This window comes from Anomalospiza imberbis, chromosome 1 (assembly GCF_031753505.1).
Source record: "Anomalospiza imberbis isolate Cuckoo-Finch-1a 21T00152 chromosome 1, ASM3175350v1, whole genome shotgun sequence".
Lineage (NCBI taxonomy): Eukaryota > Metazoa > Chordata > Aves > Passeriformes > Viduidae > Anomalospiza > Anomalospiza imberbis.
This window is the reverse complement of record NC_089681.1, coordinates 137341886-137365533: the sequence shown is the minus strand read 5'-3', so window position 1 is coordinate 137365533 and position 23648 is coordinate 137341886. Positions and strand designations below refer to the sequence as shown.

General features: G+C 42.7%; 1 long non-coding RNA gene across 2 annotated transcripts in view; it reads right to left on the bottom strand.

The window, feature by feature from the left end:
* Window positions 1-13675: 13675 nt before the first annotated feature.
* LOC137462481 (uncharacterized) overlaps window positions 13676-23648 on the bottom strand; it is a 32445-nt gene continuing 22472 nt past the window's right edge. For both annotated transcript variants that reach the window (XR_010993700.1, XR_010993699.1), the window contains one exon: window positions 13676-17624. This is a non-coding gene — a long non-coding RNA (uncharacterized lncRNA). The remainder of the gene's footprint in view (window positions 17625-23648) is intronic.

The window sequence follows — 23648 nt, the reverse complement described above, 5'->3', positions numbered from 1 at the left end:
ACCTTTCCACTGGGATTAGTTTACATTAGGAAGCAATGCAGGTGGCAGTCAATTTCAACACAGAATGGCTTTTCCCCCCTTTCTTTCTGATAAATGAAGTGCTTATGTAAGGTGAGAGATTGAAAAAAAATGAGAAACCTGCAGGCCTTAGAGGATCCATCTGAGAGCTCCACATGCAGGAGAGAATGCAGGGAAAGTCTGTTGCAGTTCCTGTACCTGCTCCCCTCACATGTGATGGGAGCCCTGGGTGAGGGTGGCCAGTCTGGAAACGCTGCTCAACAAAAGCTCCTCCTTGCAGCCAAGGGTTTGGGTTTGGAAACGCTGAGCATCCTGTGCAGCACGAGAGGGTTTGCTGACACCAAACTCATTTCATCCATCACTTGGCAATAAACTGTTCCTACACCTTCATGGCAGGAATTCTTCATCTTTTGAGCTTTTGTCTTGTGTTCATTTTGGCATAATAAATAGGATTGGGTTTGAGTTAGTGCTCAGCAAACTATCCTGAAGCCTCATTGTATGCCAGACTGTTCCCTTTGGCTCCTGCGATACCAACCATCTTCCAAATGATTCACTTGGTGTCAATGACAGACATTTGACAGTTTTTACTGTCAAGTATCATATGCAGATCTCCGAACAGTGTCGTAGTCTTAAATTATTGTAGAATTTGATCAAATTAGCCCTTTTAAAAGGGATCTGGGTGCCTTAATAGTGGTTGCTCTAGTACACATCTCTAGAGAAAACTTGAGATCTGACTTTAATAGTCAGAACCAATTAGGCTCACCCTTTATTCTGCCTTCTCTCTGCATTGTTCAGATGAATTGCATTTTTCCAGGTGTTTTTCAGACAGTTCAAGAAGACTGTCAGGTCTCTGGGGCTCTCTGACTCCTGGGCTCTGCATTCCCACTGTCAGCTGTGAAAAATAATTCCGCTTTTGCAGTTGTGTCCAAGGAAAGTAAGATGATAAATCAACAGGTTAGATTTAAGAGGGGAAGTACATTATTGTTTACTCAGCACTGAATAAGGTTTTGTTCTAGGAGATATGGTTGATATGAGGCATAGGGCAGCATTCTTTGTTTTAAAGCTTTCCAGCTCATGAAGTTTTTTAGGATTCATTCTCATTCGAAAGAAAAGTTAGGGGTTTGTTACTCAATATCTTTTCAGACTCCCTGAAATGTGGCAGTGGTGATTTTGAAAAACACCAGGCTGAAAAAATTAAGACAGGAAAAAGAAAGTAAAGTGTAAGCAGAGAGAAACAAAGCTTCGAGAAAAACTCAACAAAATTCCCTAATGCATGCAGGATCTCTGAGTGTGAGTAACTCCTTTCAGATAAAATTCGTAGTAGAGAATAGCTTGCTGTTCAGCTATTCTCATGAAATTGCAATATAATAGAGAACAACTTTTGAACCAAAAGAAAACATTAGATCTTTTTGTTTTGAGGGGAACTGAGAAGTTCTCCCTGAGGCAAGGGAGAGGTGCAGGTATGAAGTTAACTTGGAACCGTTCAGTTCTCTGTGCAGTATCTGATTGCAACATCCTTTCTTTGCCATAATGCCATAGTAGTACTTTTCCATGGAGAATAGATGGTGGAACTTTAATCACTGCTAAGTCTGGAAATCGACTGAACCTTCAGTGTTTGGCAACAGGAGTCTTCAGTAAAAGAAAAGGCATTATAATGAAATACATAATTTCAAGTCTCCAAGTCTCTCATCATTCACCTTTTCACCTTTCAAGTTTTCTGCTGGTTATATGACTGCTAGATTTGATACATGAGTATCAGCACAGTCACCCAGCATCCTGCTCTGAACAGGCAAACCCTATTCTGTTAAACCACTGAATGGATCCAAATGCTTCTGAAGACTCAGACAACAGAGCAGTAGTGCCTTGCTTGCTGTCAAGTGGAAGTGATTAGTTTATTTCTAAACACCAAGCTTCTGAGAAATAAAGCAGTGTGGCAAATGCAGCCCCCTTCCTTCCTTCCTTAACTTGGCTTTAATAACCTGCTGCATTAATGGCCAGAACTGTAATTGGGTGGGAGAACTTTGAGCTGCTCCATAACTCATCTGGTGGAATATTAATTAAAATACATTGGGAACATTTTCACAGCCTCAAAGAGAGATGTGTCTCAAGAGCAAGATTCATTCAGGAGGGGCCAAGGTCACCATGCCTCTGGGCTTGCCAGCTCCCAGGTAAGCCAGGCACAGCCCATCCTGTGCCTCACAGTCCAGCCCTTGCCTTTCCCTGGCTGCAGGCTGCTGTGGCTGCCCAGGGTGGGCTCGCTCTGCCGGTCAGCTGGCACGGGGTGGCAGCGTGGGCAGAGACCGGTGCTGCCTCCAGCCAGAGCTGCCTGCGGAGGGGAGCCCTGCAGCAGGGCCCGGGAGGCCGTTCCAGCAGATCCTGAAAACACTTAAAATCAGGTAATTTGGGAATTTCTTTGGCAGCTAATAGTATTCTAACTGCAAGTCTCTGCAGGACAGACACTCATGATGTGACATGTGACAACCAGCCCCTTCTGGCATCTGGTTGTTGCCTGCTGGCCAACAGCCACAGCACTGGGCAAGGCTATGGGAGGACATGGTGAGAAGGGAGAATTAAGTGAATTATGGAGCAACATATCTCATCTCTTCTAATTAATTCACAAGAAAATTTTGTGTGTACTAATAAAAGTCCTGTTCCTCATGCTGATTACAGCAATCAGAACAAGACAAGAAATCTCAGTACAAGAACCTTACTTGGATTTCATTGAATGTCCTCACTGGTATGTTATCAGTAATTACGGGACGAAGAGTGAGTCTGACAGGAAATCTAAAATGAGAGAGAGGAAACACAAGGAATAGTTTTATTTACTTAGTTATAGAGAAAGATGTCAATTGTTGTATACAATTACAATATAAGTTGGAATAGACTGGTCTGAACTCACCCACCAAATTGCATTTTGCATAAGGTACCAAACCAGGGCAATAAAAGCATGTGAAGACCTGCAGAATTTTAAAAATATTTCTAGAGCTGGATATTTATTAAGAGTGAAGGCAACATAACTAAAAAGGTATTTTACATACATTTTTTAAAAATGTATTTTTAAAATCTCTGCAAGGGATTAAAAGGAAAAGAATATTTGAGAAGGAAATTAAAATGAAAGTGTATTTGGTTTCCCATTGCAGATTAAAGTCAGTGAGGAGCTTTTCCACCCTTCCTGTGTTCTCTTTCAGACATGGCACCATCCCCTCACCAAGACCCTCACCAAGTGCAGGTTCACTGTGCTCCCTGGGCTCCTGTTGACTGCAGTGGGGATTGGCTGCTCAGGCAGAAAGCAGAAAAATTTCCTTATTATCATTTGTGTAAAAAATCTCAGTCTCTGCAAAGAACAGCAGCATCTAATGCCAAGTAGAAATTAATAAGTGAAAACTGACTAGCCATGGGTGGCCACAGTGATTTCTTTCTTTGAGACTCAAAGACCACATGGTTTGCTTTAGTTTTTTCCTCCCTCACACAGAGTTTCTCATCTGTAGCATTGGTTATTGATTGATGTTTTATAGACAGTGTAAGAAAATTAATGAAGACAAGCAGGTCTGGAGGTGTTTTCAGGGATTTCAAATAGAGTAAGATTGTCATGTACTTTTAGAAATAGCCATGACAATGTAACAGCAGTTTGGCACTCTCAGGTGTGCTGTACTAAGCAGTATTTTTTGTTGTCCTTCTATCTGTACCCTCCTTTTCTCTGCATATAGAAGTTCTTTCCAGCAAAATCCCTTTTAGTCATTCATTGTATAAGAAACTTTCAAGTGTTAGAAATTAACAAAAACCTATATATTTTTTTACCCAGTGGTGAGCATCAGAGTTGACTGAAGTGCACCCATGGACATACAGTGGAATCCCTTTTCCTTTGGGGAGATATGTGTCCAGGGAAGGGGAGAGGTACAAGCACACTGAGCCTCTCGCTCTTATTTCAGCACTTCCCATCACAGGCTCCATCAGTGCCCAAATAAGAAAAACATGACTCACTGCTGGAAACAGAATATTTTTGTCCCACATGAAATGCTTTGCTAGTGAAATCTGGTACAGGCTTCATGTTAAAATAATTGATGTGAAGTTCAGCTTGGTGCATTATGATACTTCAGCCCTCAAGCACTGTGGTTAAGGAGCAGGAGCAAGGAGCACACAGATCTCTCCTTCTCACTAAGCCCTGGGCCAGCTGCAGCAGAGGGGGAAGGATTCTGGAGATGGTGGCAAGCTAGGAAGAGCAGAGCATCTCTTTCACTGCCCAGTTGCAAGGATGGCTTACAGTCTTGGCCAAGTTTTGGAGACAGTACATGATTTTATTTTTTTGTCTCTTGTTCACCACGTTAGGTGTGAGTGCCCTGAGCTGGTGCTCAAGGAGAGACTGGCTGCCCCTGCAAACATCGCTGGGAGCTCTGCCATGCTGGGAGGGCTATGGCAGCTCCCACAGGAGCTGCAGGCAGCAGGGAACTATGAGGCTCTTCCAGCCTCTTGTAGAAGAAAGCATGATTGGCTGTGCATGAAGCTCAGAGCAATAGGAATAAACTTCTCAGGTCCTAGAGTTTGATATCCTTCTATACTGCCTCACTGTGCTGGTGGCTTGTAATCCACTTGTGAGCTGAAGTTCTCCCCTTTCAATGTCAAACCAAGTAAGTCCCCATGTGAAAGCTAGAGTTCCACTTAGGAGTCTCCAGGTGTGTGATGAACAGTTGGTGCAGTCAGATTTAATCTGCTTCTAATATTTGAACCCACAGTCATCTGGGTCTCATGCATGGTATTCCAATCTCCCTTATTAAACCAATTAATTCTGTCAGATCCACAGATTTCATTAGGATTCTACTACCTTGTTAATAAAAGGTATTAAATAAAATAACTTGAAATGCTGGTCCTTCAAAAATGATGGTACCTTGTCTTTCCTGACGGCTCCTCTCTCAGCACAGCCCAAGGTTGTTTTCCTCTGGGCCTGTTTCTGCCCACGACAGAAGTGCCTGGTTCAGTACCCAGCTCCTGGTTGTTTACACCCAGTGCACCCCGCTCACAGAAGATCACTCATCTCACTGAGGAATGGTGGGAGATGAGGTTGAGGGTTGACAGCTTTGGGGTGTATACACCAACCTTCATGTCTTTCTTTTTCTTTTGACTTCATAAATGCTTCCAAATCATAGTTCAATATTGAGAATGGACCAAACCAGCTATAATCATTGAGATTGCTTGGGTTTTCCTCTGCATGATGTAGCTCTGGCTCACATATCAATGTTCTTCGTTTGATAGATGTTTGGCAGCAGAAACAAGTGGGTCCTTCCCAGTTTCTGTGCAACAAAATCATTTTCTGGTGGTTTTTCAGGCACTTTCAGTTTTGCATTGCCATTCCCATTTCTCAGTTTTCTTTTCATGGCCCAGCTGGGTTTGTTCACATTTCTACACTTCCTTTCCTGTACAAGTGAACTTTGCATTTTCAATCAGTTTTCTTTTCAGTAAATCATTCAGTGTTTACTCCTGCTAAGGTGACAGGATGAAGCATTTTCCTTACAAGCTGCTTCTACTTGTTTGGGGTGCTTGTTTTTAAACAGCATTTTTATGTTTATGGAGAGAAATATTATACTTGTCCCACACTCAAGTTTTTCAGTTCAGAGCTGATGCCATTAAACTGTTCCACCGATATCTTAAAGCCTGGCATTAGAAACTGAAAATCTGATTCAAATACTTACCTCAATTGCTTTTTTTCCCTGTCTAATTTAAAATAAATCATATTATGAGGAAGTGGGTTCAATGTCTTATCTAGACAGGCATCAGCCAAGACAATTTAGCTCCATTCCAAAGCGGTTTTTGGCATATGGAGCAAAACTCTTCCAGGCTCAATATCAGGTGGGTGCAGAGATCCCACTGTGAGCAGTGAAACCACAGAGCAGAAGGAAAACATTAAATGTTTTGAAACAGTTGTGAGAGACCCTGCAGAATTTATGGCCTTCGGGGGCCTGTGAGAGGTTTATGAGGCTGGAAGGTTTCTGGGGAGCACTTTTGTGTGGGCTTTTGCAGGTGGCTCCCCGAGATCACACAGCTCTGTTGGCTGGAACTAACTTGCTGCTGGAACAGGTGCTGCTTTGGGTCTCTGAATGGCAATTCACATCTTTCTGGGGAATTGGGCAATTCTGCTGCAGAGCAGCAACCATGTTCTGTGATCCTCTGCATCACCAGAGGACAGGCAGGCCCCTGGCACACAGTACCAGTATTACTGAAGATCAATACACTGTTTTGGAAAACAACTGTTTGTAAAATGTCTGTGCAAGGCCAGAAGGAAAAAAAAACTCCTTTTATTCTGGTCAGCTTTTACTGAACAAATTTTTTCCTCCAGGTGGTTTTATTTTTCAGTAGAGCTACTTGCAGCACTACAGAAGGCAGTGAGTGATGTGCTGCAAAAATCAAGTTTCATGTGTGATCTCTTTGGCTATTGGATGTTTTCTGACGATCAGTTGTTACAGATGTTTAAATACCAACAACATATTATTAAGAGGTTTATTTAGCATAAGGCACAAAGATTGTAATAAGCCAGAAACATCTGCAGGAATGGTGGCCATGTCAGAGCCTCCTTTCCTGAGATGATCTTTGCAGTCCTTAGGAGCTTGCTAAAGCTATTGAGCACAGCTGCAAACAAGTGACCTTGCCAATATTTTGTGTGCTTCTCATCCATTGCCCACAAAGGCTACATTTGCCCATCTGCCCTGACTCTCCCTGTGATTCCAGAGGGAAACCAGTACATGAGCCTGCAGCTCCATAGTTGCTGTCCACAGGTGACTGCAGAGTTTCCCCCTGTGTGTGACCTGTGCCACCCAGGAGAAAATGCAGCCACACAGGTACCTGGCTGCTGTAACAAATTATTGACAAGTCAGTTCTTCTCACAGACTGCTGGGTCTCCTTCTCGCAGGATTGGAGGCAACACTTCCAGGGAGAGTGAAGCTGCTGGTGTCTCCCTCAGCCTTGGCAGCACCAGGTCCCAGCGCTTTGTCCCAGCCCAGGCTGGACAAGGTGGGAAATTCCACTCTGGCCCTGGGGGATGGAGGTTGCTCTGATATCTCCAGGCTTGCCTCACTGGCCATCCCTTCCTCTCAGACACGTTGGTCTTCTGTCTTTCTTGTCTATATTTAATATGTATTAGCTTAAAACACATTTTTAATAGCTTTGGCTGTAAAGGAAAATGATGGAGAGGGAAGCCTCAGCTGATGGAGGGCTCCCCAGTGCTTCTCAGACAAGAGCATTTCCTAATGCATGTCCCACCTGCAAGATGCCTGCTGGTGAGGTGAGCCCAAACATTTTCTGTGCTTCCAAAAAATCCCTGCTGAGGCCAAGAGTCATGAGGATCTATAGTATTTCACTGAATCCTTTATGTACACAATTGGTACAAGTATAAGGGAAAGATTACTGCAGAGTGGTGGATGAGGATTTTCTGCAGTGGATTTCAGAAAGAATATAGGAATTGATAATTCAGCTTTCTGAATCGCAAAAACTTGGCAGCTAAAACTTAAACACAGAGCTATTTGGTCACTTATAGCATAACCTGCCCTCCCTATAAAGGTATCCATCCTTGGAGAGGTTGTACTACCTGTGTTTTAAGGGATATACCAGATTGTGGTTATTTCTTGGGTTTTGTTCCCATACAGTGTTAGCAGCTGGAGAGCATGATTTATGATCATATTTTGGTCTTATTTTTAATTCATTTCCTCCACCTTAAAGTATTTATCAGCTGCTGTAACCTGTTGTTTCAGACAGCTGCTAGATCCTAGCTGATGGAGTTTATTGATTTCTGACTCTGATCCTGCAAATCTTATTTCAAATTCATCACCTGCCAGAGCCGCGCTGGGAGCCTGAGCGGAGCAGCAGCGCCTTATGGATCAGGGAGTTTTCCAGTGCCAGCTGCTGCGTGCCCCTCTGCGTGCCCCGCTCCGGAGCAGCCCTGCCCTACGCTCCGAGAGGTCCCAGAGCAACCCGAGAGCAAACCCCGGCCCTTCCCCTCCTGTGGCTGTGCCCCACATGCCGGGGTGTGCCTCAGTGCCCGGGGAAGGGGAGCCACGAGGGGCTGCGCACAGCACATGCCAGGCAGTGTGTTGGTGGCCCAGCTTGACAGGTGACAAGCCCCCCCCGTCCCAGCCCACCTCCAGCCCCGCTCTCCTCACACACAAATTATGATCCCGTCCTCCTCACTGCAACGGGAAGGCAGAAAACCTGAACCAGATGCACGGCTTCACCTGAGTCTGCAGACAGCCTGGAAGCAATAACTCTGGGAGGTATAAACTGCGCCTTTCATCGTAATAAGATGTTAATGGGGGAAAGCCCTGCTGCTCCAGGCAGTCATCTGTTAACACTGCCGCAGCAGCTGGGAAAATCTGGATCTTCTGGATCCAGCAGTGCCCACACCCTTGCATCCCCAATGCCCAATGCTCAGGGCCTTTCAAATGTCCCCATGAAGTGGTCCCCATCCCAGAGGCAGAGCTTGTGTCCCCCCACCCAGCTCAGGTGGGTCCCCAGGTGTTTGGTGAGGGCTGTGGGCAGCAGCACGCAGGGCTTCTCCTCAGAGGGCTCAGCTAAACATCTGTTTGACATTGCTTTGGGTTGTTTATAGCATTTTGATGCTCTCTTCTGCAACATTTTATTTTAAAGGTCCTTGTGATACTCCCATGCAGAGTGCATTGAAAGTGCAGCTTGCTCCTGGTTTATGCATTTCATCTTAGGTCGTCTATAATTTGGGATATTCCCTGGGCATGTACCCCTCTGATGCAAGGCCACATACAAGAGCATCACTCACAGCTTGTCACAAGCTGGGATGCTCTGCTTTTCCCCTTGTTTTCCATGGGAAGGAATGTCTGGACCAAACCAAACTTCCCCTTCTTTGATTTAAAGTAACAAATGACTTTGGAAGTCAGGCTGCAATTTCTCAACATGCAGCATGGGATTAAAGAAGCAAATCCAGCCAGTGCCGCCCTCTGCAGTGCTCTGTACCTGTTTTTCGATCATGGGAAGTCCACAAACACAGCACAGGGCTCAGGTAGTGTTGAGGTGAGGAGGAACAGAGGGGTGATGTGTTTTCTACTGGGCAACCTCATCTGCTCTGATTGTGCTGGATTTTCAGCTGAGGGGAACTGTGAAGGATAATTACCATCATGGGTTACCTGAGATTACAGGGTTGCTTTCCAACTAATGACACTAGGAGAACCAAGCTGTTGTTAATATTTAATCAGACTCCTGGCTTAACAATTGGATAAATGAGCTGTGTAATTACACAATTATAGAAGACATTTCAGGTAGGAGCTGCGCTGTTATTAATAGTGAAGGTGAAATCTGGTTAACATGCATCGTTCAGTTCCATCAAGCATGTCATTAAGAAAGATCTTCAGCACGAGACTGTAACAACATGTCCTGTGAGATGGTAAACAAAGGTTTCAGCTGCTTTTGAGATAAAAAATCCAACTGGCCAAGAGGTTTCAATGTAAGAAAAATATCAGACCAGGTGTTTTGTTGATGTGGCAAGCTGTAATCAGGGGTAACGAGGGAACATTTAAATACATACACAGAGTATATAATGCCTTTATGACTTTGCTTTATGTATCATTTCTCAGCAGTCAGGCAATTATTTTCCCGAGGTTATTAATTTTAAATCTTATAGGAAACGAGAGATACCTTTTAATTCAATGTAGTGCTTACCTGCCCAGTGGAACTTTTCTTTAAAATTAAGTGTTGTCATATACCACACACAAGGTGTTGTGTTTGACTGCAAAGTGCTGGTCAGAATGAAAATGCAGATCAAGTCTATAATAATTTTATTAGCATGTTCCTTTAATCCTGTGCTTTATCTCAGCTCCTTAAAACCTTTTTTTTTTTTTTTTAAGATTGAAACAGTTGTGGTTATTCAGTGTTCCACTACACTGACCAGTAATAGTAATTCTCTCTATTGAGTCAATTAGTGGGACACTGGAAGTTAACATCAGAATCGAAGAACTCATTGACCAGCATGATTGCAGTAGTGATATGAATCAGAATAATAGAATCTTAGAAATGCTTCCCACAAAGAGATATTGTGATGTGTTAATGTTTTTTCCACATGTGAGATGGTAAAAATAAGAAGCAGGTTTGTTGGCAGATGCTGTGGGCAACAATCTTTTGATTCCCTCCTCTTCCCATCTAACATTCCTAAAAGATTGCAGTGATTCAGATCTGGGTGGACAGACTTTGCTGAATTTCTCAGTGTCCAGTTCTAACTGTGACAGATTCTACCACCTCTGGAGAGTGTTTTGAGACCAGGAGAAGAAATGTCCTGTTTAAGGCACTTTTTTTTTCTCCAGAGATATTGACATTAAGAAGTCATGTAATTAGAAGTGGCATGCATGCTCCCTGCTCACTGAGAGCTGGTTCTGTGCCAGTGGCTGAGCTGCCCCATGCACTGTCAGGTCCTCCCAGCATGTGCTCACACATCAGTTCCTCTGTAAGAGCAATTTGTTCTCGGTGAGCTCATGCTGAGAGAAGAGCAGAACCCTTCAATTACAGTGGTGCAGAGCCAACAGGAATAATTGGGAAAATAAGATTTACCTATATGGTGCTCTGGCATAGAATTATAAAGGAGACAAAGAAAAGCACAAGCAGAATAATTTCTTGTAGAATGATACCTTGTGATCCAGTTTAGTACAACCTGTTTCTCCATCTTCTTCTCTGCCTTACCTTGAGTCTGCCAATCCTCTTACGAAAACTGGTCCCACTGAAATAATTTTCCTTTACTCTGACTTTGTCATACACCTTCCTATGGATGCACCTCTGTGGATCCCAGCCCCACTCTTGAGTTTTGTACAGCCACGGACTCGGCCCTCCCTCGATCTTGGCAGACCTCTCTTGTTTGTATGTGATGCCCATGTCCTTGTGCTCCCCGCATCGTGCAGTGGGTGAGCAACTGGCTTATGGGTGGGGCACAAGGGATTACAGTGGATGGGGTGACATCAGACCAGTGACCTGTCACTAGTGGGGCTCCACAGGGCTCCATCCTTGTAGTGCTCTTCAAGATCTTCATAAATGACTTGGACACGGGACTGGAAGTTTGCAGTTGGCACAAAACTGGGAGGAGCTGTTGACTCCCTTTAAGGCAGGGAGCCCTGCACAGAGAGCTCCATAGATCAGAGGTCTGGACACTCACAAACCACATGAAGCTCAACAAGGCAAAGTGCTGGATTCTGCACCTGAGATGGGGCAACCCTGGATATAGAAACTGGGCAATGAGAGAATGGAAAGCAGCTCCTTGGAAAGGGACCCGGGGGTCCTAGTTGACAGAAAGTTGAACCTGAGCCAGCAGTGCCCTGGCAGCCAGGAGGGCCAACCCTGTCCTGGGGGGCATCAGGCACAGATGGGCAAGGGAGGGGATTGTCCTGCTCTGCTCTGCACTGAGGTGGCCTTACCTTGACTGCTGGGGGCAGCTCTGGGTGCCCAGTGTAAGAAGGATATAAAGCTGTGAAAAAGCATCCAAAGGAGGGCAACAAAGATGGTGAAGGGCCTGGAGGGGAAGCCCTGTGAGGAGCAGCTGAGATCAGTTGGTCTGTTCAGCCTGGGGGAGAGGAGACTCAGGGGAGACCTCACTGCAGTTACAACTTCCTTGTGAGGGGAAGAGAAGGAACAGACACTGTTCTCTCCTCTCTGGTGATCAGTGACAGGATCCAAGGGAATGGCCTGAAGTTTTCACAGGAGGTTTAGGTTGGATATTATAAAAAAAGTCCTTTACCCAGATGGTGGTTGGGCATTGGAACAGCTCCTCATGAATGTTATCACAGCACTAAGCCCCTGAGAGCTTAAGAAGTTCTCAAGAAGCTTTTGTACAATGCTCTCAGGTGCACTGTGTCATTCTTGGGGCTGTTCTGTGCAAGGCCAGGAGTTGGACTTTGATGAGCCTTCTGGGTCTCTTCCAGCCCAGCTTATTCTGTGATTTTGATTCCTTCTAGTCTTTCATTACATTGTCACCAAGAATATCTTTGATAAATAAAGGGATTTGAAGCTCTCGTTCCTTTTCAGGACTTGATTCCTGTACTTTGCTGTCCCCAAAGGATACCTCAGAATTACTGATGAAACATAGTTTAGAAACCAAGGAACTGGGAGCTGTTACATTCGAATATTGCACAGACAAGCTAAAATACATGTTTGTTTGAGAACCCATCTTTACAGCAGCTCCATCCCATGAATTTTCCAGGTATATTCCCCAAGGAAAGACCACCTATGGCATTTGGCTGTGAAGCACTTCAAGCCTTTATATCCCTGGGTAAGCAGACACAGGGTATGGAAATCAGCAGCGTGCAAGGCTTTCCACTCCCACCCTGCAGGCCCATGCTAGGGACCCTCTGAGGGGCAGGTGCCCACGTGGTGAAATCCCTTTGGGATTTTTTCAGTGAGCAGCATGGAAGCTGCTTGGGTTAGTGCTGGGGTGGGCAGAGAGCTGCCTGCAAGGTCCTGCCTGCTGGAAGCATGGGCTGGGTAATGCATAACTTCCTGTAACAGGGTCAGTCTCCTCTCAATATACCGCTTTAGGGAGATGGTTTCATTATCTATAAAGCTTTTTATTGCATCGTATCCCCTTAGTCAAGACATGATCTGTGCCCAGTGCTGCTGCAGCAGTTATGATAAAGGCCTTTGCTGTTGGCTTTGGGGGAAAGTCCAAGACTGACAGGGGACATTTCTAGCTAAGGCAAGCAAAATTCATTTGTTAATTAATATTTGTGACACCTTGAAAACAGAAAATGTTGCATGGGTACCTAAGTATTTTTCTAATGCCAAAATGGCTTACATTTAAACTTTTTGACGCCATAATGACTTGGTCTGTCAATGTCTGATCAATTCTATCTATAAAATTAAAAATAAACCAGAAAAATATTGAGTCTTGTCGTCTGAAGAAGACTCTTCTTCCCCTGTATGTGGGGTGTTCTCTTTTCTACCTCTTTGAGGTTTGAAGTCCAGAAGACTGCAGAGTCAGTGATCATAAAGTACTTACATCATGAATACATAAAACATCTACTTAATTAAAATGTTAAAATACGAGAAACGTTTCAAGCATGCTGCTTTGAAGGTTTCTGCAGATTCGGCTCATCAGTAATTGTAATTTATGCACTGTCTGGCTTTGCATGTTGCACTGGGCTACCTCCCCTTGTCCTCAGCTGAAGCATGGACCATGGCAGCTTTTCCTACCCTGACAAGACAGGACACTCTGCAAAGGGAACACACAGTGGCAAGTGCTGCACACAGAGATACACACAGACAAGCAATTCCCAAAGAAAGATGAGTTGCTGTTATCGGGGAGCTTGGGAGTAAATTTGGTGGAGCTTTCTGCCAAACTGGTACCTCTGTTTCTCCAGTCATCATTTGCAAAGGCAGCTCTCATGGAATTTGTAAAATCATTTTGTTTCTGTCTTTTCCTTTGAAGAAAGTCAGTGTCACCCAGACCTCACAGAGCTCACAGCTGGATGCACATGTTGGCTGCCCTGTTGGATCCCCACTGAGTTAAATGTGTTTGTTTGCATTTAACCTACTTTGAAGGGAGAGAGAGTCTCACAGTGTACAATCTCACTGCGGAGCCAGGGGAACCCTTCCATGGGTTCATCCCACAGCTATTCCTCTGTGTAACAACTCCCAAAAGAAAGAAATAAAAAGAGGCTGCACAGAATATGGATAAAATTCAGGGCACATCCTAGCTTTTAATGAAACTCTAAATATCAAAAGTAAATCTGCTAATGTGGATGATGCAGTCAGTGGAGAGTAACCAAAAGGCTTACTGAACTTGCTTTGAAGGTTTGAATAAAGAAGGATTTCTTTCGATGCTTCTGGTCAATGGGCATGCTAAGTCAAATGCGGTCACTGGAGTGCAGAGAAGCAGGGTGGCTGGGGAAGTCCAGGCAGAGGGAAGATGAACAACGAGCTTGTATTTTGGCAGGGAGGTGACTGCAAGCCTGAACTCATTTCAGCATAAAGAGACAAGTGAAATAAGGCAGTGTTGGGTTCTGCATGATCCACTTACCTTTTATCTGTAGATTTTAATTTCTATTTGTAAAAGAATAGATGGATGTTTGTGGTTATGCAACATTTTTCTAATTCTCCAACTGTGGAAAACAAACCACATCTGGCACATAAAATAACAATGAAGTTATCTGAAAGCTGTACTGTTCTTAAAAACAGCTACAAGTGTGTGTTCAAATAACTTGCTGGAAAAGAACAGATCCAATTTGTCAGATGATAATTCATAAGCTTAGAAGGAGGGAAAAATTAAGCCAAGAGAAATATTGCACTTCAGAGAGTTCAAATAAAGAAGTTCCTTTCCACCAAACTTCTGTGGGCTTGCAAGGCATAAATTACACAAACAGCATTTAAAAACAGGAATGCAAAAATCAAAGAGCAAAATTAAAAGCTCTGTTCATGTTCCAGCCATGTAACAAGTGTGCAGCAGATGTCAGAGGCCTATGGTTAAGAAATCCTCTGGTCTGGATGCACAATTTCCAGTATGTCCTGCTGGCACACATCTGAAGTCAAATGCACTGTCAGCTGTGTAAAATACACAGTCCGTGAGAGGGGGAATAGTGCAAATCTTGCAACGATACTTTCCCTTGTGTTTCTCTAACAAAGCTGTTGTTTCATAGAACGAGGAGGCACCAGTGGCCTGAGGGCTGTCACAATCCATCTCGGTGAAGAGCCACCTCCTTTCCCAGCTCCTCTCTCACACTTGTGCTGAGGTTTCCAGTGAAGCACAAGGTAACTCGCTGCACCTTAGAATGAAACAGTTCACTTTAACTGCTGCTGACATTTGGGTTCTGAGGATGTATCCTGCTTTCATGGTCCATTATACCCTATCTGGTTGAAAAGACCTGTGCTGCCAAAAGCAGAAAGAAATATTAAAAGTAAAAATAGCATATTGGAATAGTTTAGCTGAGAGAAATTGTCAAAAGACTACGAATTTATTTCTTTGGTTTTTCATGTTTAAAGTGATTTCTAAAGCTGCAGTTTGATCATGTACTTAAAATATGTCAGACTTTACACATTAAGCAGTAGAAAACTACCCTGCCTCCTACACTCACAGCAGCAGAAAAATCATGTTGTGATGACTATATAAAGCCCTTCCCGCAACTGAGTTGTTCTTCAGTTAAATATTTTTATCTACCAAACAGTAATAAAACATCAATCAATACCATACACAGATCCCAGATGAATGCAAGACTGAATGCACATTAAAGGCTTTGCTGACAGCCCAGACCAGAGATTTTTCATGCAGGTTTGCAGGCTTAACATTGTTTAAACAAACTCTCATTTGAGGTCCAAGCAACTGCAATGGACCTCAGTGTGGGAACAAATTACACATCTGCATAATCTGAGAGGGTTTAGATTAAATGTGAAATGTCATCTGGGGGGTGGAGGGGATGGGCTGGCTGGGGAGAGGGAGGTGGCACAGGGAGATGCTGCATACGAACCCAACATGGAATCAAATTAACAAATTGTTCTCTGTGAACATTTTATCCTCGGAATAGCTGTGAGTCTGAGCTGAATCCTGCGATGGGAAATGCTGTTTGTCAGCACCTTCCTCCTCCTACTACTGAAAAGATTAGGAAAAAGTATGTTCACATTCAAGTTTCCAGTATGTTTATTATAAGAAAAGTACATAGGTTTTGGAGTTGTGCACTGCAAGAACAAAGCATAGGAAGGCAGATGTAAAATGTACTGGTTCATGTTGGCAGCCACAGTTTAATTTTGTGGCAGAGTGATAAATGACAGAAGTTCACAACGTTCTCCCAACTCCCTTGAAGATGTATTCTATAGAATGAAAATAGAAGCACTGAATTATTAAGAATCATCCCATTTACATATGAAAATGGTATGGTGTCATGTTAAATGCACCATATTAAGAGGTCAATTAGAGACCTATTTTGAGTTAATGGAATTAGTTCTTTTTTTTATTTTACATTTTAAATGCAATATTTCAAGGTGTAGTGGAGATCGAAGGTGTAGCGGGATAGAAAGTAGAGTAATCCAGTAAAAGGCTGTTAATGCTTGTGGAAAGGCTGAGAGCAATGCCAGCAGGTGAAATGGTGCAATGGGGCAAGGGCTGAGCAGGCAGTGACCTTTTCTTCCCACGCTGGCTCCCCTGTGCATGGGAGTGAGAAATTCTATTTTTTAAAGTGTGTTCCCTATATCTGACTAGACCATAAAAGAAAGGAAACTGCTTGAGCCCTGGCTCCAAATACGACCCTCATTTCACTAAATCTTACAGCACTTCTTTAAATCCTATTTGGTTCAGTGGAAACAGAATATTAAAAAATCCTGAGTGCAATATTGCAACTGGTCAAGGTACAATTCTTGCATTAGTCACTGAACAGTTCAGATGCAGATTTGTGTTGGAATCGGCTCCAAGGGGAAATAGCTAGAAAGAACTTCTCTACCCTTCAAAGGATTTGCTGCTCCTGTGGTGCCCCTGGAATGTTAATGCATATGGAAATTGGCCCTCTCTACTTTAGAAGAGAGAAGACGGCTGCAAAAGGGGAAGCCTCTGGACTGAACAAGTCAATAAATGAGGTACTAGGAGCCTTCTGACATCCAAGGACAGTTCTTGCCCACAACACCCCAGGACCCTTGCTAACACTCTCCTTCCACATTGCCCAAGCATACATCTATTGGCAGTTGCACTGGTGACCTGGATTCAGCTAGAGTGGAAAGTGGAAAAAACCAATAGGATGGCTTTCCTACAAATGACATATTCTTGCCCATGTGGCATAAACTGCTGCCAAAATATACTATACTTTTCTTTTTGCCTGTTCTCTAGATAAGGTGCAGACTTAAACATTCAGCATGCTGTTTACACATGCAGGAAGGCAGTTTTGTCCCCAGAGTCGCTACTTAGCTAAGGAAATGACACATCCAGTGCACAAAAGAGGACACATCACGCTGTCCAGAAGAGCCTGGTGTAAGTTCAGCTCACACACATCCCTGTGCACAGACACTGCTGCTGCAGTGTCCCCACCGAAGGGACCAGACCCCTCTCCCAACAGCACTGCTGTACCAGTGAGGTGTCATGGCTTAATTTCTGTAGCAGACCAGGCACAAATTCATCTTGATTCATCTTGTCTGGTCACAGCTCCAAAAAGTTTCTAAAAGTCTCCAAAATAGTTTGGGTCAAGAGTTTATTTTATTTCGGTGATTTGCTCCCTGCAGAGTTGATTATTGGTACCAAACAGAGAAATCACCATATCCTAAGGACTCCAGTGCTTGTACAATGATAATTTGGAAACTGTATTGGGTGTAAGATTAAGAAGGTTGCATTTCCAGTTGGCTGAACCATGTAACTGGGTAGAACTCTTCTCTCTGCACCTATGGGACTAAGGGGTGGATATCAATTTTAACATTAGGAGGAAACTTTTCATCCAGTGCTTTGCCACAGAGCCCACATCACTACCTCCTTCTACTGCAGCAGCCAGATCCTGCACTAGAAAGATGTCAGCAACCAAGGCAGCTATCCCAGCTTGGGAATATGAGCCACTCACTTTCCTGTAAGCTGGGCCACAAGACCACTCATTTCCTGGCACTTTCTGACTCTTGATCTTGTTCCACAGATTTTTCCTTTACAAACAACAGGGGGAAAGCTGTGGAAAACAGAAAGGAGAAATAGGTCACACTAGAAATTCTGAAACCTCAGCAAATCTCTTGTTTAAAGTGATTAATTCAGTGACCTCTGACCACAAGGCAGACCTTCAATTTGCCAGCAGAGGATAAAAGAGTCAAGATCTGAATGAGTAAAGAGGGAATGAAGAGTGAGTTAATCCAGTAACTGTGAAGGAACACTGGAAATAAAAATACTCAACATATATGCTTCCTCACTTTAGTCCTTCTATTGCATGCAGTTTATTTCTGGATATGATGGAACATCAAGTACATTTATATTCTTTTTGATCTCTATTGTTTGATCCAGATCCAGCCAGTGGAGCAGACTGATGCTCTTAATGCTATTAAGTAGCATTTATTTATTTTTGGGAATAGAAACTAGGAAAGTGCTTGCAAAACAGTACAGGGTTAAAAGAAAATTAGGTACTCCAGTAGATGTTAGAACATTAGATGTTAGATTTCCAGCTTTCTTTGCTGAGGTTTTGTGTCCTAATTTTTTTTTTTTTTTTTTTTTTTTTTTTTTTTTTTTTTTTTTTTGTAATGGAAAGAGACAAACTGGTTAGTGACATTGAACACTTTTGCCTGAGTTCCCTGCAAAACTCCCACACAGAATATAATCTTTCATCTATAGTTATAAGCCTATAAGCTGCTTATACTATTTTTAGTCTAAATTCACCTTTCATTTGGTTAGTCTCCAGAAATCCAGACCGAATTTGCACTTGGAAATTTCCTAGTAATTTCCAGTTAACACCATTAAAAAGTGAGAAAGGAGTCTTGAAGTAAATTGTCTCAGCAATGCACATATTTTTGCAGCGGGATAGTAAGCAGACACCTCAGCATCTCCTTTGTATGATAGCTTTAATTGTACTGTTTTCTCCCAGGTAGAAAGGAAGACTTGTGGGAAGCTCATTTTGAAAATGCTACTGTCCAGCAATGCCAATGGCATGAAGACTTCCCCATAATTGTTTATATACTGGCATAATTGTTTATGCCAGTAGGTAGCACTTATTAAAATGAGAGAAGGAGTCCTTGGAGTAAGATAAAATGCCTAAGTGGCACCTCCTGTAGTCCATTACTTAGTTAAGGTTCAATCACTAAAGGTTCACATATTGCTTGAATGATTTTCCATTTTTGTGTGTGGTTTAGGTTCCATTTGACACCAAAATATCAGCCTGTTACTGGTGATTTGATTTTATTGTAAGAATAAGTGAAGAAGTGAAGATGAAATGTATAATAAAGCCCTGTCTTCCCACCATCATAAATGTTTTAAGATTCAGCCAATAATGTATCAGACTTCAGTCTTTTCCTCAACTAGAAAAACACTTCTTAAAGTGTGTATTAACTCTTATTTCTTAAGTGTCGGGATTTTATGGTTCTCAAAAAGGAGTCCTGAGAGAACCATTAACTCTGCTTATGTCCGCACAGCAAAACTGCCATTTGAGTTGTCTTTGATTAAATCATTATCTTCTTTTTTTTTATGCTTTGTTCTTTCTGGAGACATAAGAAGCCATCAGTAGCAGAGATAAAGCTGTTGAGAGTCCAAGAGACAAAAAATGGGAGATTATTTATATTCAGCTGTCTGGTAAAAGATTGGAAATATGAATCATTATTTTATAATATTATAATAAAGGATGAGGTAAAGTTTTGGCTATTGAGAGGTACAGTGTGATAAAACCAGAACTGCCTAAAATTAATACTTATTATTATTTACTGACCATACTAAAGTGCATACTGCTTTACAGGAAAATAGACAGATAGAACTCTCCAGACAGGAAATTTATGTAACAAAATAATTTGTGACAAAGCTGATGATGACAAGGAGGGTCCACATGCCTACCTCACTTCCCAAGCACAAGCCTTGCAACTTCATGGAGGGCAAAATTTTCTTACCTTGTGCTAATTAAGCCTATTGGTGATTTAGTGTTTGTTCTGCTAGATATGGATAATCAGCTACATTTTAATGCTACTGCATTACAGCTGCAAAAAAATAATCTCCTTAAACTGAGAAAAAGATGCCAATATTAGGTGTAATATACAACATTCTCTGGATGCAGTAGCAGGAATTACACTGACAATAGCTGCAAATTTGAGTAACAGAAAAACATTGATGCTATCAATCACAACAGAGCCTCAGTGGCAGTTAAAATTTATGATGTCAACCTTCTAATATAGACCGGTTACTGAAAATCAAAGATCGAAACAATAGTGATTTATTGGGGAAGGCTCATGAAGGCTTTAATGAGAGCATCTCCCTCAATGAATGGCTACTTGGAACAATACTGTTCCAGTATTGCAGGACCTTCAGTAGTTACAGCCCTTGCACATTGCCACTGCTAGAATTTTAAATGGAATTTTGAAAAGTTTAGTTTTCCTCCAAAAAGGATATGAGACTGCTGATCTTCTAATATTAGTTTTGTGGTCTTAAAATTGTTAGTAAAAATTACAGATAAGAAGGTCCGTTCATGTCTAAAATGTGTGGTGTTTAGGACCAAATTTAGCGTGAAAAAACTGGGGGAAAAATTAATCTAACAATGCAGAAGCCTTTACGTGTTTTTGCCAGATCACGTAGTATCACTGATATCTGTCATTGCATGGAGCCCTATCCCCCTTCATACCCTTAACGAAGGTACCAGAGGCCAAGGTATGCAAATGTCCTTTTCCTTCCTTAAAAACTGTCCACCTCCAGAAAGCTCATGAGCCATGAAGACCACTGCCAGCCATGCAGGTCACTTTTCCCTGGCCATCTCCCAGACTGGCTGTTTGAATCCACAGGTGGCTTCTGGTCAGCTCACACCTAGGCACCTCAGGTACCCTTAGCCACTGCCAAGGACCAAAGAACAACCTACAGGAAGGGTGGGCAACAGTAGAAGGACACTAGGACACAAACCCCCAAACCTTGTGCTTCAAAGATTGTTTTTAAAGGAAAGTCTATCTGGATCAAGGACTGAAATCTTTTACCACTCCTCCCATTCATTATGGGCACAGCAATCATGTGCCAGCAGACTGGACCCCGTTATGCTTGGCACATAAAAAAATATGTTGCCTCAGTTCTGGTCCCCATCTCAGATTTGAAGAATTTCTTCAAGATTCCTCTCCTACCTTTGAAAGGGTTGTGGCCAATCCCACAGCATTTTCTGGATGTTGGCTGGAGCTCTGCATGAAATGTGATGCTACCTTTGTAAGTAGATGCGCCACAGGTAATGACTCCTTGCAAAACTGGTGTAACATGCAGGTGTCAGTGCTATAATCTGCATTTAACAGCTACAGGGATCAAAGCTGCAAGGGAAGCTGGAAGGGCATGTGTGAAGGGCATGGAGAAACATATAGCTGGGATTAAACTTCAGGAATTCCTTCTTTACCAGCCTTAATATTAATTGTTGGATCAAGCACTACTCTCCATAATGGCTTTCACACATTCTTCATAAATACACAAATTTTCCAGCTGATAAGCCAATAATTTGTCCTCTAAGATTTGAGCCCAAGTTTAGGCAGTGTGACTTGGGGATTGAGGTGGATTGATTCCTCCTTGTCAGCAGTATTTACAAAACTGACTTTGGTTTCAAGGCACACACCTAGTAACAGCAAAGTCAAAGGGTGGTCATAGCTAGGAAAAAAGCGTTTCACATTTCAGTGCTGTAAGTTCTTCTATTTTAGTTATATTATACCTTAGTTTGTTTTTTCAAATTCTCTTTATGCTAATATAAAAAGGAATTCAAGCTGAAATAGTTACCATCTGTCTGAAAGAGGGCAGGAAAACATGGTTACTAAAGAATGTTTAAAGTGTAGAGCAAAATACAGTCCTGCTAATGGTAAAATTTCTGTCATTAACATTAAAGATTAAAGGCGATAATTTACAGGAAAATATATTGCATGGCTTATCACATTTTTAATGAAGGGTTCGGTGTTATAACAAGCAAGTGCTGAGAAGAAAAATGTACCTCTTGGATTTTATTTGCTCTCTTGGGACACTATCCTATCATGACTGTAGCCTGTAGGATAGCCAAATGAACACTAGGCAGTAAGTCAGCAGCCCCCAAAAGGTTACCAGAGCTTCTTCCTAATGTTACAGCAATGATTTGAAAAATTAGCTCACGTTAACATTTCACCTTTCGGTGGATGGTTCAAATCTTGTATGGGTTGGTAGTGATTGAGAATGGTTCCTATGAGTTTAATGGTGTTTTGGTGGTTTATGCAATGTGAGTGGGTGGTCTCATGCTGTGCCCCAGGGGACGTGTGTCTGCACAAAGAAAACCCCCCAATAACTTGCCTCAATTGGTGCTAATTGGAAACCTCCCTGGCAATTTCAGCAGGGACTTCCCTTCCTGTGGTCTTAGGCACTTAACAAGCTGCTACAGACCATGGCTGCAGCAGAGGCTACTCTTAGACACTCTGAGCAAGACTTTGAATACCTGAATTTTTAATTAAAGTAGTTTTGCCCATCTTTTGTGCTGAGTCTTCCCAGGACCTGCTCTAGCTTTAGCCCCTTCACCCCTTTCCTTCCTAACATTCCCCAGGTCCTCCCAAGGGTACTTCCTAACTCCTCATTCCCTCACCGTAGGAAAGACTAGACTTACATGTGTGTGTCTTACTGGACTAAGTCGGAGGACAAGGCCTGGCCCTTTTAAATTAGGGTCTGCTCTCTTTAGCTAATGTAATTTAGGGCGTAGGTGACTTTTGTCCTAGAGTCATTGGCAATGAACCCATCCACCCCCTGCCTTTGTGTAGCTGGTCCACCTCCAGACCGTGCCCCTTGCCCGCGGCCCCAAACCAAGATCCACAGCATGTGTACATGAGGTGAGCGACTGCAAAGAACTGTTTGCCATAGGCATGGTGTCATGGTTTAGGAATGCTATTCCCCAATTTAGTCCTCTCACTAAATAGACCATGAGCCACTCCCCTTGCCCCCTCCAATGGGAAGCCTAAAAGGCAGAGATCACAGGTTGAGATAAGAACAATTTACTGGAAACAGCAATGAAATAAGAAAACCAACAATGGTGGACAATGCTGCCATGTTTTTATGGCCAGAAGCCACCTTCTTTTTGGAAGCCAGAGGTCCTTTCCCCTGGCCCTGGCAAGGATGTGAGTTGGCATTGGATAACGTTAAGGTTATGGTCCAAACTAGGACACACGGAATGGCCCACAAGCATAGAGGTCTGGCCAAGTGGTGTAGGCTCTTGTGTAGAAACACAAGGTCCCATGCACTCCCTAAGGTTAACCAGATGACTAAGACCACATTAGCACAACCCCAGGATGTCCTGATTCTCTGTGTGCCTTCAAACCTTGTACCAATGGTAAACATTTGTCACATGCACAAACACAGCTCTCTGCAAATCCTGCTTGTTTTCTGTGAAAAATCATTTACCTGGTCTAACAAACTACTCCCCTTCCTACTCTGTGGTATTTTGCAGCTAGAAAAAATTATCAGGCTCTGGCTGTGTGTATTTCTTGGGTGACAGAGAAAGCAATCAGCACTCATGATTTTTTTTCTTTCTTGGGTAAATAGTTCTGGTTAAATCAACCTAAGTAAGGTGATTTGCAGTATGGATTTTTCCCATCTAAGTTATTAGAATAAGTTCAGTCAGCACATTCAACTCTAGTCTCTAGTGGTCCATAAATTTAGTGCAACACTCAACTCTCCTTCAGTGTTTTTGGTGTATACTTGAGTTTTTCTTGGCACAGAAAAAAGTGGCAGGTGGAGTGATCAGAGACTTTTTTCCCGTCAAAGTGAGATTAGGGTTTTTTTTAGGTTCCTTTGTTCTGTAAAAGCCCTGGTCTAATTCACTACAAGCTATCTACAACTGACAATGCTATTTCTTTACTAATTTATGTTTGGTTTAAAGCTGTTCACCAATCTCAGTGGATTTTCTCTATTTATAGTATCCTTCTAAGAATTTTTTACCAAAGACTTTTATGAACAAGAAGGGAAGGTTTTACTGGGATCTCTTTATTTTTGCATTACACTATCAAAGGCAAACAGTTTCTTCTTTCTTTGCCCTAATCACTTA